Genomic DNA, 16,646 nt, shown 5'->3' with positions numbered 1-16,646 from the left:
CGCTAGACAATTGGACGTCTCTCTTTGTAGTGCTGGTCGTCCACCAGTTGGAGCGCTTAAAGGTGTGTTCCCGCTGGTTTCCTCGGTGCCTAACTTCAGACATTAAGAGCAACGAAGCACCTGTGCGGAACTGCTTGCCCGTTAAGAGGCTCTACGTGACAATTTTTTGTTCGAACATCATCACAGGCGATGAAACATGGGTTTCATCATTTCGAACTGGAAACAAAACGGCAATCCAGGGCGTGGCGCCACACTACCTCTCTTCCGAAGAAAAAGCTCAAAGTCGTACAGTCAGCTAGTAAAGTCATCGCGACGGTGTTGATCTGAAGGGGTTATTCTGTTTGATGTGCAACGATAAACTCTGAGATGTACTGTGGTACCATAAGAAAACTGAAGAAACGGCTTCAGCGTGTCCGCGCCACATACACTCCTGGAAATGGAAAAAAGAACACATTGACACCGGTGTGTCAGACCCACCATACTTGCTCCGGACACTGCGAGAGGGCTGTACAAGCAATGATCACACGCACGGCACAGCGGACACACCAGGAACCGCGGTGTTGGCCGTCGAATGGCGCTAGCTGCGCAGCATTTGTGCACCGCCGCCGTCAGTGTCAGCCAGTTTGCCGTGGCATACGGAGCTCCATCGCAGTCTTTAACACTGGTAGCATGCCGCGACAGCGTGGACGTGAACCGTATGTGCAGTTGACGGACTTTGAGCGAGGGCATATAGTGGGCATGCGGGAGGCCGGGTGGACGTACCGACGAATTGCTCAACACGTGGGGCGTGAAGTCTCCACAGTACATCGATGTTGTCGCCAGTGGTCGGCGGAAGGTGCACGTGCCCGTCGACCTGGGACCGGACCGCAGCGACGCACGGATGCACGCCAAGACCGTAGGATCCTACGCAGTGCCGTAGGGGACCGCACCGCCACTTCCCAGCAAATTAGGGACACTGTTGCTCCTGGGGTATCGGCGAGGACCATTCGCAACCGTCTCCATGAAGCTGGGCTACGGTCCCGCACACCGTTAGGCCGTCTTCCGCTCACGCCCCAACATCGTGCAGCCCGCCTCCAGTGGTGTCGCGACAGGCGTGAATGGAGGGACGAATGGAGACGTGTCGTCTTCAGCGATGAGAGTCGCTTCTGCCTTGGTGCCAATGATGGTCGTATGCGTGTTTGGCGCCGTGCAGGTGTGCGCCACAATCAGGACTGCATACGACCGAGGCACACAGGGCCAACACCCGGCATCATGGTGTGGGGAGCGATCTCCTACACTGGCCGTACACCACTGGTGATCGTCGAGGGGACACTGAATAGTGCACGGTACATCCAAACCGTCATCGAACCCATCGTTCTACCATTCCTAGACCGGCAAGGGAACTTGCTGTTCCAACAGGACAATGCACGTCCACATGTATCCCGTGCCACCCAACGTGCTCTAGAAGGTGTAAGTCAACTACCCTGGCCAGCAAGATCTCCGGATCTGTCCCCCATTGAGCATGTTTGGGACTGGATGATGCGTCGTCTCACGCGGTCTGCACGTCCAGCACGAACGCTGGTCCAACTGAGGCGCCAGGTAGAAATGGCATGACAAGCCGTTCCACAGGACTACATCCAGCATCTCTACGATCGTCTCCATGGGAGAATAGCAGCCTGCATTGCTGCGAAAGGTGGATATACACTGTACTAGTGCCGACATTGTGCATGCTCTGTTGCCTGTGTCTATGTGCCTGTGGTTCTGTCCATGTGATGTATCTGACCCCAGGAATGTGTCAATAAAGTTTCCCCTTCCTGGGACAATGAATTCACGGTGTTCTTATTTCAATTTCCAGGAGTGTAGTTGGGAACGATCTTCTCCTTCTCCATGACAAGGTAAAGCCTCGTGCAAGTCTGCGCACTCTAGAGTGGCTCGCAAAACGTCATTGGATTGTTCTTTTTCATCCACACTACAGCCCGGATCTCGCACCTCCTGACTTCCATATAGCCCAATGTAGGATGCACTCCACAGGAAGCAGTTCGTGGATGATGGGAGCTGTTATTGATGCTGCAAGACTGTAACCTCCCCACAAAAAGTGTAACCTCCCAACAGTTAAAATATATATATAGATAAGTCATATATATATATATATATATATATATATATATATATATATATATATATATATATATATATATATATATAGCATTCACATTTAGCGTAACTTCGCAACAGATAAAATAATATAATAATATATCATGCACATTCTGTGTAACCTCCCAACAGTAAAAAATATAATGATGTATTATAACATTCATTCACATTCAGCGTAACCTCCCAACACATAAATTCCGAAACCTACCAATAATACAATGTGAATAATCTCTCAGTAAAATTGTGGCTCACTTATAACCTTTCAATAATTGACTGTGAATTTAAACCGGTAAATTTTGGACGTCAGCAGTGCTGCGTCGTGGCCCTGAAAAATCATACTGAATAAATTGACAATTCTTACCTCTATAAGGTCGCCGGATAACGCATATACATCTGCTCCTATAAGAAATTTTTCTGGTACAGCCCAGTGCAATGCTGGCCGATAGATTTGTCACGTATAAAAAGAAAGAACTGATTTTACTTTACAATAATCGGGATGACCATGGATTGGAGAAATTAGTAAATTCTTTAAATTGAGATGAATGATTGTCAAAACTTAATTTTTATAAGAAAGATTATTATTAAGAGATTTTTTAAAAAATTATTTGCATGGGATTTAATATAACAATTGTACATATGCGCGAGGCTGCTTTTACCTTATATTACATCGCTCAGGCTCCGCCATCGCTCCCCACGACCAGCCCAGCCAACTCGACACACACGACTCCTAGCAGCTACTTACTACTACTGCTACAGACAATGCTCTTACCGCATACAACACTGCTCTCTGGTCTGTGATTCTCTTATAGCTTACATATCGCAGGCAGCGCGTGAGCAGTGCATCGAAATTACATCTGCTCGAGTGCGCTAGCAACAAATTCCTTAGTCATGGACCTCTTACAAGACGTTGGCTCCGACGTAGACCAGTAAAGTGGCACCACGAGGGCACATACTCCCTCGCACGTAAAGCCGCCGCATTTAACGTAGATTATATTGTAAAATAGGCCTTTGAAGCGGAAAGAGTGGGGAATAATATGGTTTATTGAAATCCTGATTAATACCAACCTGTTTTCATAAAAAAAGTGTTGCATTAATTAATGAACTACCATTGTATGTTCATATGACATTTTCTGTTCAGAATCATTAATACTATCACCCCTCAAAGTATGTACCTTTCTTCCTGACTCATGTTTTATTTTAAACATTTTCGTGGAGCGTGGGGGAGCTCGGAAAATCGAGGAAATTGTCCAGTAGCCCTCGTAGGGTTGAGGTGGGAGGTCATGAACCCTCTGGGGCGCAATTTGTGTTGCAACGTGGTCATTATCTCGGGAGTCTAGAGTAAGTCATCTTACAAAGTCAACAGAGTAAAGCTACCGGTAGGGAAAGTCGACAAAGTATTAGAAAGTGTATGCCCGTGGGCGGGCGTCGATTACAGCTTAGGCATTTTCCTGCTGTCTGCCGTGATGTTGCGGGGTAATGAGTGTGTATTTTTTCGATGATATAAGAGCTCAAAAGAAATATGGAGACAGTGATTACCTGGGCGGTACGGGTTTAGTGAACGAGACTGCGGTTAATTGTGGTCGATGAAATTCACTGTTTTCTGAGCAAATCGGAGAGTGATGTTTTTTGAGCTATCTTTTCCCTGCTGACATTGAACTGCGTTCCCGTCTGGTCGTTACGGTAATCATCAATGGCAATTTCTGCTAGCCAGTTGAAGGTGATATACTGAACTGTTGGCGGTGAATCATTCCACTCCAGTAGCCGTATCTAGAAGTATTACCTCGAAGTAGGTGGGTAGTATCAGGGCTTTCATTATTGATAGTGGACTTCAGCAGTACAGCCATGTCCCGCGAGTCAAAGTGAGGCTGGTGACCCTTATTTATTTCATTTGTTTCAGTTACTCTGATCGGATAGTATGGCAAAGTAGACAACTAATCCGGGTTCACCGAAAGCGTTTTCGGTGAAACCTGTAGAGCAGTGCGTCACGTTATTCGTCTCGCGTGCCGCACACCGTCAAGAGTGCACGGATTTTCCACAATCGCGTGTGTCACTTCACGGGACGCTACGGTAGCTTTTGCGAGGGAACGAAGATTTCCACTAACTTGCCGAAACTACATCTGGAAGCTGACCAAACTTGTGCAAGACGTCTTGCTGGAACTGTTTCCACGTCAAAGAACTTGCAGAGGCAGCTACTGAAAGCGACTAGCGGAAGTTTACCAGCTATTGGACACACGCCTTGATACGGACGGATTTGTTACTAAATTTTTCACAGGGCGTACCCCTAAATCACCCACAGAATTAATAAAACATTCTTCCCACTACAGTGTATAAGCGCAATAAGTAAAATTTCGTTACTTTCAATTCTTCCTGGTGCTGCAGCTATAATGGTCAGCGTATGTGTGTTTGAGTGCAGCACGAGTGATATTATGGAATGCAAAAATGCAGAGTCTAGAAGGCTAACATTGAGTAAAAATATTCTTGGGTGATCGAAATTACAAGAGCTTCCCGGCAAGCTCTCCTTGGCCATTGTCAAGTGATATGACTGCTAGTGGGGTATACACTAGCTGCCGACTGTGACGTCACTGGTGCTCATGGCATCGCCATATATGAGCGTACGTTGACTCGGAGTTCGATATGCCGCTTCGCTGGATCCCACCCCGGGTTGAGCTGCAAGCCACTGTCTCACATTATAATGTGTTAATCCTGTATTCGTATCTGTGGCTAAGTGTGTTCAGCGATGTTTACGAAAAACAAGATATATGTTTCCAACAGTGCCTCATAAAAGTAATATACATCTAGTGAAAGTTTTAACTTGTGTAATTGTGAAAAATAAGACACAATGGTTTCAAAAATACGTCCTAAAAGAGATATATATACCTGCAGAAAGATTTATCTCCACAGATACTCAACCACCCACACAATGGGTACAAAAAAAAGCACTAAATGTATATACCATCTGATGATGAGTTGCTAGGCAGCTCGAAACCGGTCATGGTTAAATAAAATACATCTACATAAAAGGCGACTGGTTGCAGTAATTTCTGAAAACCTTTTCACACCACAGTCGCAGTGTTCCACATCCACAATGGATAAAAGTCTTACCTGAAGATTGATCTTGTGTCTCTTCAGCAGGCGGCTTGTCTTGCCCGACACGAAGCCACACAACGGCACGAAAGAAAGTTCCTTCTCCTGCTCCTCGTCTGTGGTCTTATACTCATTCTTGCTTGAAATTACTTCATTTCTTTCAGGAAAGTTATGGCTGTTGCTCTTGAATACCTTGCGTAGGTGGCTCAATTCATGGGGCAAGTTATCAGCGTGTTATATCATTCTTGCACGATGCACCTAATTTTGTCGGTTGCTGATGTTGATAGCGTGCAAGTACAGATCGGTGTGCGTAGGCTTTCCATAGACACTGTAGCCAAGGCAATTTCGTTTAGGTACCAGCAGCCCAATGGCGAAGGAGTGCTTGACTGAAAGCCCGTGTAATTTTAAACACATGAGACGGCTGGAAATTCGAAAACGTTTTACTCGGTATTGTGAAAAGTTTCGATGACACACATTGTTTTCGCACAGCTGCGTCGTGTGGTCGCAGCGCCGCCCCCGCTTCGCAGGCGACGGTCCCGAGGTCGTGTCCCGCGCCGGCCACGCGTCACCAGAATACCGCCACTCCCCGGCGACCTCCACACGCCACGCCTCGCCGTCACCTCAGCAGTGCGGAATGTCTTTCCCTTTCATCGCCGTTTTCTGCGCAGTTCGCCCGTTTAAGCACTCACGGCTACCTCCAGTATTTCAGGCGGTCGATTGCTCACTGAGGAAAAATCGCGTCTATTTTTAAACCATCAGTTTAAAGACTCCGATTTTTTCGTCAGTTAATGTCCCGGAATATCAATGGACTTTAAAAATTTCCCATATCCTTACAGGGAATAGTACTGGTCAGACGAAGGAAAAAACTTCCTATGCAACGTTTGTGAGACCTGGTGGTCAAGGAAGGCAGGATTCGGTTACGATTGGTTGGCTTTTCTTTCAATCACACACAATTTATTTAAAATCAACAATAAATTAAAATAATCACAATAACTTAAGAATTTTCTCACGGGTGAAGGCCTTAATGGCAATAAATTAAGAATTTATTAAACTTGCTGGAGCTTACAATTACAGTTACCAAAATATAAAAGACAAGTGACCAAGGTCTTAAAGCTCGGTGCAAAATACAATTGCCAAATTAAAATCTTAAGACAAGTAACGACAATCACGGCTGAAAGCCTTAATGGCAATAAATTAAGAGTTGTTTAACATGTTGTGACTTACAAACTACAGTTATTAAAATACTGTAAACAAATCACCAAGGTCTTAAGGTTAACTGCTAAAAATGCAATTGCCACATTAGAATTTTAAGACAAGTAGCGACAGTCACGACTGAAGGCCTTTAACGCCAAGAATGGGAATTATTTGAAAAAATTTGGAAACATACAATAAAGCAGCAAATATAATAACAAGCTTAATTCAAGAGGACAAGCAACTGATGACCAAACAAGTGAGACAAATGGTGGTAACTTGGTAATAAAATAATAAAATAATGAATAATAAAACACAAGGGTTAGTCACAGACGGTGCTCCAGGAATCGACCTCTGAGTAGGTCAGGCGAAAAACACTTTGGCGAGCGATGAGAAAGGTAGTAACTCAGACTAGTGGCAGACTAACGAATGACTACTGATAATCTGTTGAAGCTACCTAACGTTCGATAACCAATGCAACGATGGAACACGTGGGCCAAAGGCGGATCCGGCGGTCACCACTACGTCCTCAGAATGCTGTGTTTAGAGCGTCCGAAAGGAGAAAGGAACCACTACTACCAGAGTAGAAGGAACACCAACCGATCTACAAATCAAAGAAACTATCAAAACTCCACGCCTTACCGGTCAGCAGCGGCAAGGTGAGGAAGCGTACACTGCCGTTACGTACACTAACTTCCAGGTCAGGTCACTGAGGCGTCAGCGGCCACCAGACAAGATAAATTCCGCTGATTGAACTTAACACAGTAACACATAGAATACAGCAATTAGTAACAAGAAGTCGTGGAAAGCTAATTAGATCCGCCTTCCCCCAAGCACTCCACTAGCTTCTCTTCATCTTGGCGACACTGCGAGCAGCAACACGAACCCAAGTCACTGGGGAATAGCGAGATCTCTCAGTGGTGGAGGTTTCACTGCTAGCATTAAAATCCACTCAACTTAAAGCTTGTTGGATCCAGTTGACGACTAGGTCGTGTACACTCACGACCACAGCCCTTACATCCGGCAGTGCATGTGTGCTGCCAGCGGTCCCGGCGTGTTCTCGCACTGCCCTCTTGGCCCCTCCGGAGTCCCCAACTGAAGTGCTCACTCACACGACCCGGAAGAACAACGACGTCACCCCAAAGATAGGACCACAGTTACTACATATCGATAACGCTGCCGCTGCCACTAGCGAAACCAAGTGGCGCTAGTCGACACAAGAAGAATACAAACAACTGCAACCATGTCAACTAAACGATACAGTCTGGCCTCCAACAGAGCACGGAAACCCACAACAGCACCAACGCAAGCGGCAGCACGGTTCAGTATGTCCGGAAACCAATAATTGTCGACATATGGATTATTTTAGTTTGTGTCGAGAACGATCAGAAATCGGCGGTGTAGACTGTCTTTCTGTTTTCTTGTTGAGGTCTGTTGCTCATTTCTCATTGCTTCTATTGGTTTCTGTACTCCTACCTTTTACTTCGATGCTCTTGTCGTACGTAACGCTTATTTATGTCTCCTACATCAGCCACTTCTTGGCATCATTCTTAGTTTGTGCTGATACCAGTGCGAGGTTATTGACTGCACGGAGTGTAGACAATAAAATTTTTACTACACACAAGAAAAGGCAACTAATTCGCTATGACGTATCAACGATGTTCATCGACAGGCATGTCTCATATACTCAACGCCGCATCCATCTCAAAAATTCATAAAACTGTTCCATAAACTTACAGATAGTCTAAAGATCCAAAACTCTCTGGAGGGGACGCTAATGAGTGCTCGATGTGTGCAGAATGTTGTTAGACCCTTTCTTTCATCGTTCTTGCAATAGGGAGATGACGTGTTGTTCCAACAGGATAATGTTCGTCCATACACTGCCCGCGAAACTCAGTGCGCTCTGCAAGACGTGCAACAACTTCCCTGGCCACCACGATCTTCGGAGTCCCTATCGAGCACGTGTGGGATACGATGGGACGAGAAGTTACTCGTGCGACTCATCAACCAACAACTCTTACAGAACTACGTGAACAGCTCGAGCAGGCGTGGCATGACGTATCCCAGGACAACATTCGCCATCTGTACGATCGACTGGATGCCAGAGTCAGTGCCTGCCTCGCCGCCCGTGGAGGCTGCACAATGTTCTAATATGGGGATTTCAGCAGGGGTCGATACCTGGTACCACAGAATTGCTAGTGGTGTAGATCTGTAAATGTAATCATTTCATGTACTCCATATTCACTGTTTGAGCAATAAATCTTGTGTGAATTGGAAACCTCTAAGTACTAATTTTTTTCGGACAGTGTACAACCCGAGATATTAATAAATTGAAACCCACTTACTGTCCGTTGAAGTAAAGAAAGGAAATAAGCAACTAAAGAAAGTTATAATTTATAGGAAGAGAGTATTACGAAAGTGAAAATTAATTAAGAAGTGATTATTAATAACGGAAAGAATTTACAAATAAGAGTCTAAAAAGTAGTATGAAGTAATTCTGAAGGAAAGAGCAGGAATAATATGTGTATTTTGAAAAGGAAATAAGAGTCTGAATAATTATAGTTACGAAACATTCTGTAATGATAGTAAAGAAAGATTATGTAATTTAGTTTCTTACGATAAAATAACACATTGAAAGTTAAAAACTATTAGATGGTTTTTATGAAACTGAAAAGAGTAACAGAACAACTGAACAAAAACGCCTGTTTTACTCTTTGATGGTACAGCACTTAACGCAAGTCACATAGTGAATCATTAAAATCGCAATCCGAACAAAAGAGATTATCAGTAGTCAGGTTGGTAAGGGTTATGTTTCTGACGTGTAATTACATTCATCGCTGACTTTAGAGGAAGGATTTGCACCTTTTAAACGAGAATATGTAACCCTGAATTTCCGTATGAGCATTGGAATAAAAATGTTGGAGTTGCTTGTTTGAAGAGCATTACTTTACTGGTACAAGATTTTGTGAGTACTTAATCCGAGGGTCGGTAAGATATATGAGTATAAGGGAATCGACAGCGATATGATCCTGTGAGGTTTAAATGTAGGTGGTTGACTGCCATTTAAGTTTAACTTACAGTGGATTATGAAATTGTTACGTATTGACATAACTAGTTCCAAGACGGGCTTTGTACAGGAAACTGACATTGTTTAGACAAAAGTGTATTATCATGTTGATGACGGAAAGTTGCATCAAAAGAGTACGTTATCGTCAAATCGTTATTTCTTTTGTTTGGAAGGCATAATTATACGAGAGGTATTCAGCACAGAATTTTGGTTATAATTAACAAGCCCAGTTACGAACAGATTAATTTTTCACTCGTATGCTATTATTCCTGATTCTTACGAAGTTATTGTATGAACTGTGCGTTGAAGAGCAATAAGCACGAAATTAATATTGCACATTAAGCACAGAAATGGCTTACATCAACGTAACCACGGTCTTTGAAAAATCTGAACTGAATGCGCGATCGCACGGCAAGATCCTGCGGCCTTCAAATAGAAAAGTAGTCCGAACAGGGTTGGCATTTCGCTCCTTCGGAAATAGTACGGGCGCGCGTATTTGAAGTTGGCGAGGCTAGTGCTTCCACCTAGCACTTCATGATTACAGCTGCCTAAATTAGCACCATCTTGGAATCAAATAATTTTATTCCAAAGCAATCTCTCACAGAGCTCTATTCACTGTGATTAACATTGGTTTACTTGCCTGGGTAAAACGGAGTCACGTGAGTAATCTAGGACACTACAAGAGCTACCGACAGTGCCGTGTGCCAAAGCGCTACATTCGGCCTAGACTATTTGCTCATTAGATTATAGTTTATTAAGGTAGAACTTCTTTCTTAAATTAGTGTTTGTCATCCAATCAGTAAATATTGTTTCGTACTAACGATCGGTAGAAGTGTTGTTTGATGAAGACGCATGCCCACAGTAATACGATACAATAGCTAACCAGTGTATAGTACTCGTGGTTGTATATTACAATACACATCCTGTAACGACTAAGACGAAGAATAGCAGATATTAAAAGTGACTCCTTAAGAAAGACCAGTGGCCAAAAGACGTACAGTGGTATTTAGACATACACTCCTGGAAATTGAAATAAGAACACCGTGAATTCATTGTCCCAGGAAGGGGAAACTTTATTGACACATTCCGGGGGTCAGATACATCACATGATCACACTGACAGAACCACAGGCACATAGACACAGGCAACAGAGCATGCACAATGTCGGCACTAGTACAGTGTATATCCACCTTTCGCAGCAATGCAGGCTGCTATTCTCCCATGGAGACGATCGTAGAGATGCTGGATGTAGTCCTGTGGAACGGCTTGCCATGCCATTTCCACCTGGCGCCTCAGCTGGACCAGCGTTCGTGCTGGACGTGCAGACCGCGTGAGACGACGCTTCGTCCAGTCCCAAACATGCTCAATGGGGGACAGATCCGGAGATCTTGCTGGCCAGGGTAGTTGACTTACACCTTCTAGAGCACGTTGGGTGGCACGGGATACATGCGGACGTGCATTGTCCTGTTGGAACAGCAAGTTCCCTTGCCGGTCTAGGAATGGTAGAACGATGGGTTCGATGACGGTTTGGATGTACCGTGCACTATTCAGTGTCCCCTCGACGATCACCAGTGGTGTACGGCCAGTGTAGGAGATTGCTCCCCACACCATGATGCCGGGTGTTGGCCCTGTGTGCCTCGGTCGTATGCAGTCCTGATTGTGGCGCTCACCTGCACGGCGCCAAACACGCATACGACCATCATTGGCACCAAGGCAGAAGCGACTCTCATCGCTGAAGAAGACACGTCTCCATTCGTCCCTCCATTCACGCCTGTCGCGACACCACTGGAGGCGGGCTGCACGATGTTGGGGCGTGAGCGGAAGACGGCCTAACGGTGTGCGGGACCGTAGCCCAGCTTCATGGAGATGGTTGCGAATGGTCCTCGCCGATACCCTAGGAGCAATAGTGTCCCTAATTTGCTGGGAAGTGGCGGTGCGGTCCCCTACGGCACTGCGTAGGATCCTACGGTCTTGGCGTGCATTCGTGCGTCGCTGCGGTCCGGTCCCATGTCGACGGGCACGTGCACCTTCCGCCGACCACTGGCGACAACATCGATGTACTGTGGAGACCTCACGCCCCACGTGTTGAGCAATTCGGCGGTACGTCCACCCGGCCTCCCGCATGCCCACTATACGCCCTCGCTCAAAGTCCGTCAACTGCACATACGGTTCACGTCTACGCTGTCGCGGCATGCTACCAGTGTTAAAGACTGCGATGGAGCTCCGTATGCCACGGCAAACTGGCTGACACTGACGGCGGCGGTGCACAAATGCTGCGCAGCTAGCGCCATTCGACGGCCAACACCGCGGTTCCTGGTGTGTCCGCTGTGGCGTGCGTGTGATCATTGCTTGTACAGCCCTCTCGCAGTGTCCGGAGCAAGTATGGTGGGTCTGACACACCGGTGTCAATGTGTTCTTTTTTCTATTTCCAGGAGTGTATTTACCGGACGTCCGAGTACAGTGTTGGTTACACGATTAGCATTTCATTTGCTTATCCAAAGGTAGCACAGTACAATAGGACAAGAACCGTAGCAGATCCGCCACAGGTCGCACGCCGGATATGGAGCAGTGTATTGCAACAGTTCGTAAATGACCCTGAAAAGTGTGCAAACATTTATATCTGCTGAAGGCATAAACCACGCTGGTCAGTTCTTCATGGATAGTTTTTTATCTATATGAATTGTAGGCCACAAAGTGAAAATGTAACATTATAGTTACGCCAATGAGTTCTAAGAAGCGGCGCTCAAACTCTGTTGTTCACAATGTGCTTGTTATTCAGGTTCCATGCAGAATCCTCACATAAGGGAATAATAAAATATCACAAATCCTCGAGAGATCATGTAAAAAGGGCAATAGATTCACATGTAAAAAGGGCAATAGATTCGACTGAAATTTTTCATAATTAGGGGTTCGTCTTTTCTTTGAAGAATGATCCCGGCGGAGGTTCGACTCCTCCTTCGGGCATGGGTGTGTGTGTGTTTGTCCTTAGGGTAATTTAGGTTAAGTAATGTGTCAGCTTAGGGACTGATGACCTTAGCAGTTAAGTCCCGTAAGATTTCACACACATTTGAACATTTTATTTGAAGAAACTTTGAACAGTCAAGATCGCATTTAATTTTATTAATTCCTAATGACCTGTTTCAACAGTAAAGACTAATCTTCAGGTCTTCAAAAAACTTGTTGTTATACGTTCTGTTCACTTATGACTGTATCACAAATGCAATGCTGACATTATAGTAGATAGTAAGTAGCACATTCCACACAGTGGATAGTATGTAGCACATTCCACTCCGGTTCGTTAAACCTGTTCTCCTTTTTAACAAACCTGTGTGGAGTGTGCTACACACTCGCCACTATGATGTCAACATATCATGTGTGATATAGTCATAATAGAACACAATGTATAATAACAAGTTTTTTGAAGGTCGAAAGATGACCGTCTTAACTGTTGACATCGGTCATCGGGAATAAGTATTAGAGTGCTGAATGCGATCTTCGATATTACAAGTGTCTTCAAGGCAATAGATTCGCTTTAATATCAGTGTTTGGACAGCAATATGTGGATGACACACTCATAGGGCCACACACGTTACCGCACAGGCTGTCAAGTGTTGTTTACCAGACATTCCTGTGCGACAACTTCTCCGCGCAAATGGAGGACGTTAGCTTTGTGGACCATGCACGACGGGGCACCATACCATTTTTGAAACCTTGTTCGACAGTACCTGACACAGTCGTTCAAAAATCGATGGATTCTTCAAAGAGGTTCAGTAGCATTACCTCCCACTTCATCTGACCTTAAACTTCTAGATTCTGGCGTTTGTGACATTCAACGGCTTTGGTGTGTTCCGCACCAATTGATATCATGCACACGTTACAGGACCGTGTGTTCCATACGTGTGACTAAATCCAAAGACAGCCATGTTTGTTCGGACAAGTTCCTGAATCTTTGAGAAGGAAGGCTGAAGAATGTATAAGAACGAATATTAACCACATGGAGTACCTATTATATTATCAAGGGACAAATGGCTGTCATAGAGCCGAAACCGCCCACATTACCACAATTATTTGCTTCTCGACCTATGTTTACTGCGCTTTTTCCTAAATGGTTTAAATGGCTCTGAGCACTATGGGACTTAACATCTGAGGTCATCAGTCCCCTAGAACTAAGAACTACTTAAACCTAACTAACCTAAGGACATCACACACATCCATGCCCGAGGCAGGATTCGAACCTGCGACCGTAGCAGTCTCGCGGTTCCAGACTGAAGTGCCTAGAACCGCTCGGCCGCTTTGTCCTAGTTTTGACGAGTACTAGATCTTGTAATAATATGGGACTTTTTCTACCATCGTTCACAAGCTTTTTGTGTATACAGATAACTACATCAACTTACAAAAAGGGGCATGGAGTTAAACTGCCAGAAGAAAACAGTGAAGCACACAAAAACATGGTTGGACCTAAGTGCAACTTTGGACATGCACACATGATTAGCGTTACAAATTTCTGTACCAGGTATAACGTCCTGCAGGCTGTTACGGGTGTTAGTGTTTAGTGTTGTTAGCAGGCCCTGTATGGGGAAAGTGCCAATAAACCCCCGATTCTCCCATGTATAAAACTACTTCAAACTTCTGATCATTTTACAAACGAGTTAATGTGTAAAATATATGATGTTAAGCGCGTAAACTAGAAAACATTAGAAAATGTTTAAAAAGTTTGGAATTTGCTGCGTTCTCTCATTATCAAACATTGGATGAGTATAGTGTGAGTAAACCACGATCCATTTTAATCAAATGCTAGTTTATCGCGCATCTCAAAATTAACAGCGTCATATCTCCGGACCTGTGTATCGTACACTGACATTATTTTTGCAGGTACATTCAGTCGATACTGTCTGCAAAATATATTGCTTATGGAGTTTATAGTAAAGAAGCTATAAATTAAAATAGTATGACTGATATAGCAGTTGTACCTCATTAACAACGAAAACGTAGTAAGAAACAAACTTTTTAGCTTTATTATTTTATGGAATTCTGTAAAGGTTTAGAATCATGTGTAAAGCTTGTTGGGACACGCTAAGTGCTCTCATTCTCAAAAAGCGGATCAATGTAGTCTGGGTAGTGCGTGTGGTGAGTTATGCTGCCCCAAGACATATTCTTGTGTTACTATGTTAAACCTATAACATAAGATTATACCTCTTGATGAATAGATTATGCACCGTTTAAAATTTTTAAATTCGGTCAATAATTTTAAATTTCAATGCGAACATTTTAGGTTAGGCTTTATCGTGACTGTTATTGATATTAAATGACAAGTTTATTGTAACCAGTCATTGTTTATTTATCTCCACGACGCGTTTCAAAGGTTTGAACCTCCATCAGGTGGATTCACATTTGTTAGTATGAAATTTGTGTGTGTTGTGTTACGGTATTTTGGAGGAACTTGTGGCACTGTATGGTGGAGAAACAAAACACTATTTTAGAACTTGGTTTTGAGTTTCTTTTGACAAAAAGTTAAACGTATATCTAACAGTAAACTTAAAATAAGTAAAATAGAGTACCTCCAGTGGTCACAGGTTCCTTTCACTGTCGTAACACATCACATGTACACTGTCATATTCTGTAAACAAATATGGCGTCTGGAAACTATTGGGTGCAAGGATCGTATGGCAAAACAGGAAACATTATCAAAAGGTACAAAGAATATACATTGTAACAACATTATGACAGAATAAATTTTTAAAGGATTTGGAGTTGTTTGTTTTGAGGTGCAGAATACATGCATTGGAATAAATACATCAGGTGGTATATAAAACCGATATTGACAAGTCAAAATAGCTTCATACTCGTTTATACAATCAGGTAAAATGTTACAAACTTTAAGTACGATAATAATATTGGCTGCAGTGATAAAATTATGCACAGATAACAATTTTTGGTTGGGATTCGTGGATAGATATGAAAGCTTGAAAGGAGAGGGAGAGGGAGACAAAGAGAGAATGAGAGGGAGAGAGCGGAATGAAAGTGTGATTGTATGAGAGAAAACTTTACAAAGCAAGGAGTCTGAAGATTATATCTGCTACATGTAATAAGTGCATAAAGTTAGGCTAATACATTGGTTAATGCTTTAAAATATGTATATGGATGTACAATTTGTGCCAGTAGTTGATGTACGTATAGTTTCAAGCTGACAAGGGGTACAAGCTGTTGGTGTGATGATATAACTAAATATTTATGGTAAATATTTAAGTGTGTGTATGTGTGTGTGTGCGTGTGCGTGTGTATTTTGGTGGGTGGGTGCATTGCAGTTTTAATGACGTAGACATTTGCTGAAAACAGAGATGACACTATTATAAATATTGTCATTTTTGTCATTGAAGATGGATTCAGGTTGTTTGTTTGGTGTTCCTACATTTGGGGTGTTTCCGGGAAGTCTAGTTTTCTGCCTTTTGGTTGTATGTATAGGATGCTGATAGTTGTGTGGTGAACATGGTGTTTTGTTTCATGCAAGTGGATGGCTATTGCTGATGTGTCGTATTTCTTGTTTTTTTAGTGCTGCCATGAGTTCTTTGAATCTAATCTCAAATTATCTGCCTGTCTGGCCTATATAGAAGCAGTCACAGTCCAAACATTCGGTCTTGTACACACCTGTTTGATGAAGTGGGTTTCGTGTGCTGATGTTGTGGGGTAACTTCTATCCAATCTTGTTGCATATAGTTAAGGATATGCTTATGCCTTTTCATTTGAAGACATTGGCAATCTCATATGAAATGTTACCTAGAAAGAGGATTGTATGGAACATGTAATTTTGTTTTTGTTTTTTGTGTTGTGTTTGTTTTGCCATTATTGAGTGTTTTAGGGCTGTCTACTATGGAGCTGTTATATCCATTTGCAATACCTGTTTGTTTTATTATTTCAATTTCTTGATCACATTTGTCTTCAGAGAGTGGTAGTTGGATAGCTCTATTGATCATGTACCATAACACTGCCATTTTCTGGGCTGTGGGGCGACAAGAGGAGTTGTGGGTTGTAGTAACTGTGAATTTTATGTTTTCGTGGGAATTTTTGAATATTTGGTTCAACTAACTGATGTCATCTTTAGTGCCTTTGATTAAAATGTTGGTATAATCTACATATCTGTAGTAGTAGATGATATTTTTGAGGAGGTGGTGAT

Source organism: Schistocerca cancellata, chromosome 9 (assembly GCF_023864275.1).
Source record: "Schistocerca cancellata isolate TAMUIC-IGC-003103 chromosome 9, iqSchCanc2.1, whole genome shotgun sequence".
Taxonomy (NCBI): domain Eukaryota; kingdom Metazoa; phylum Arthropoda; class Insecta; order Orthoptera; family Acrididae; genus Schistocerca; species Schistocerca cancellata.
Note: the sequence above shows the minus strand (reverse complement) of the source record.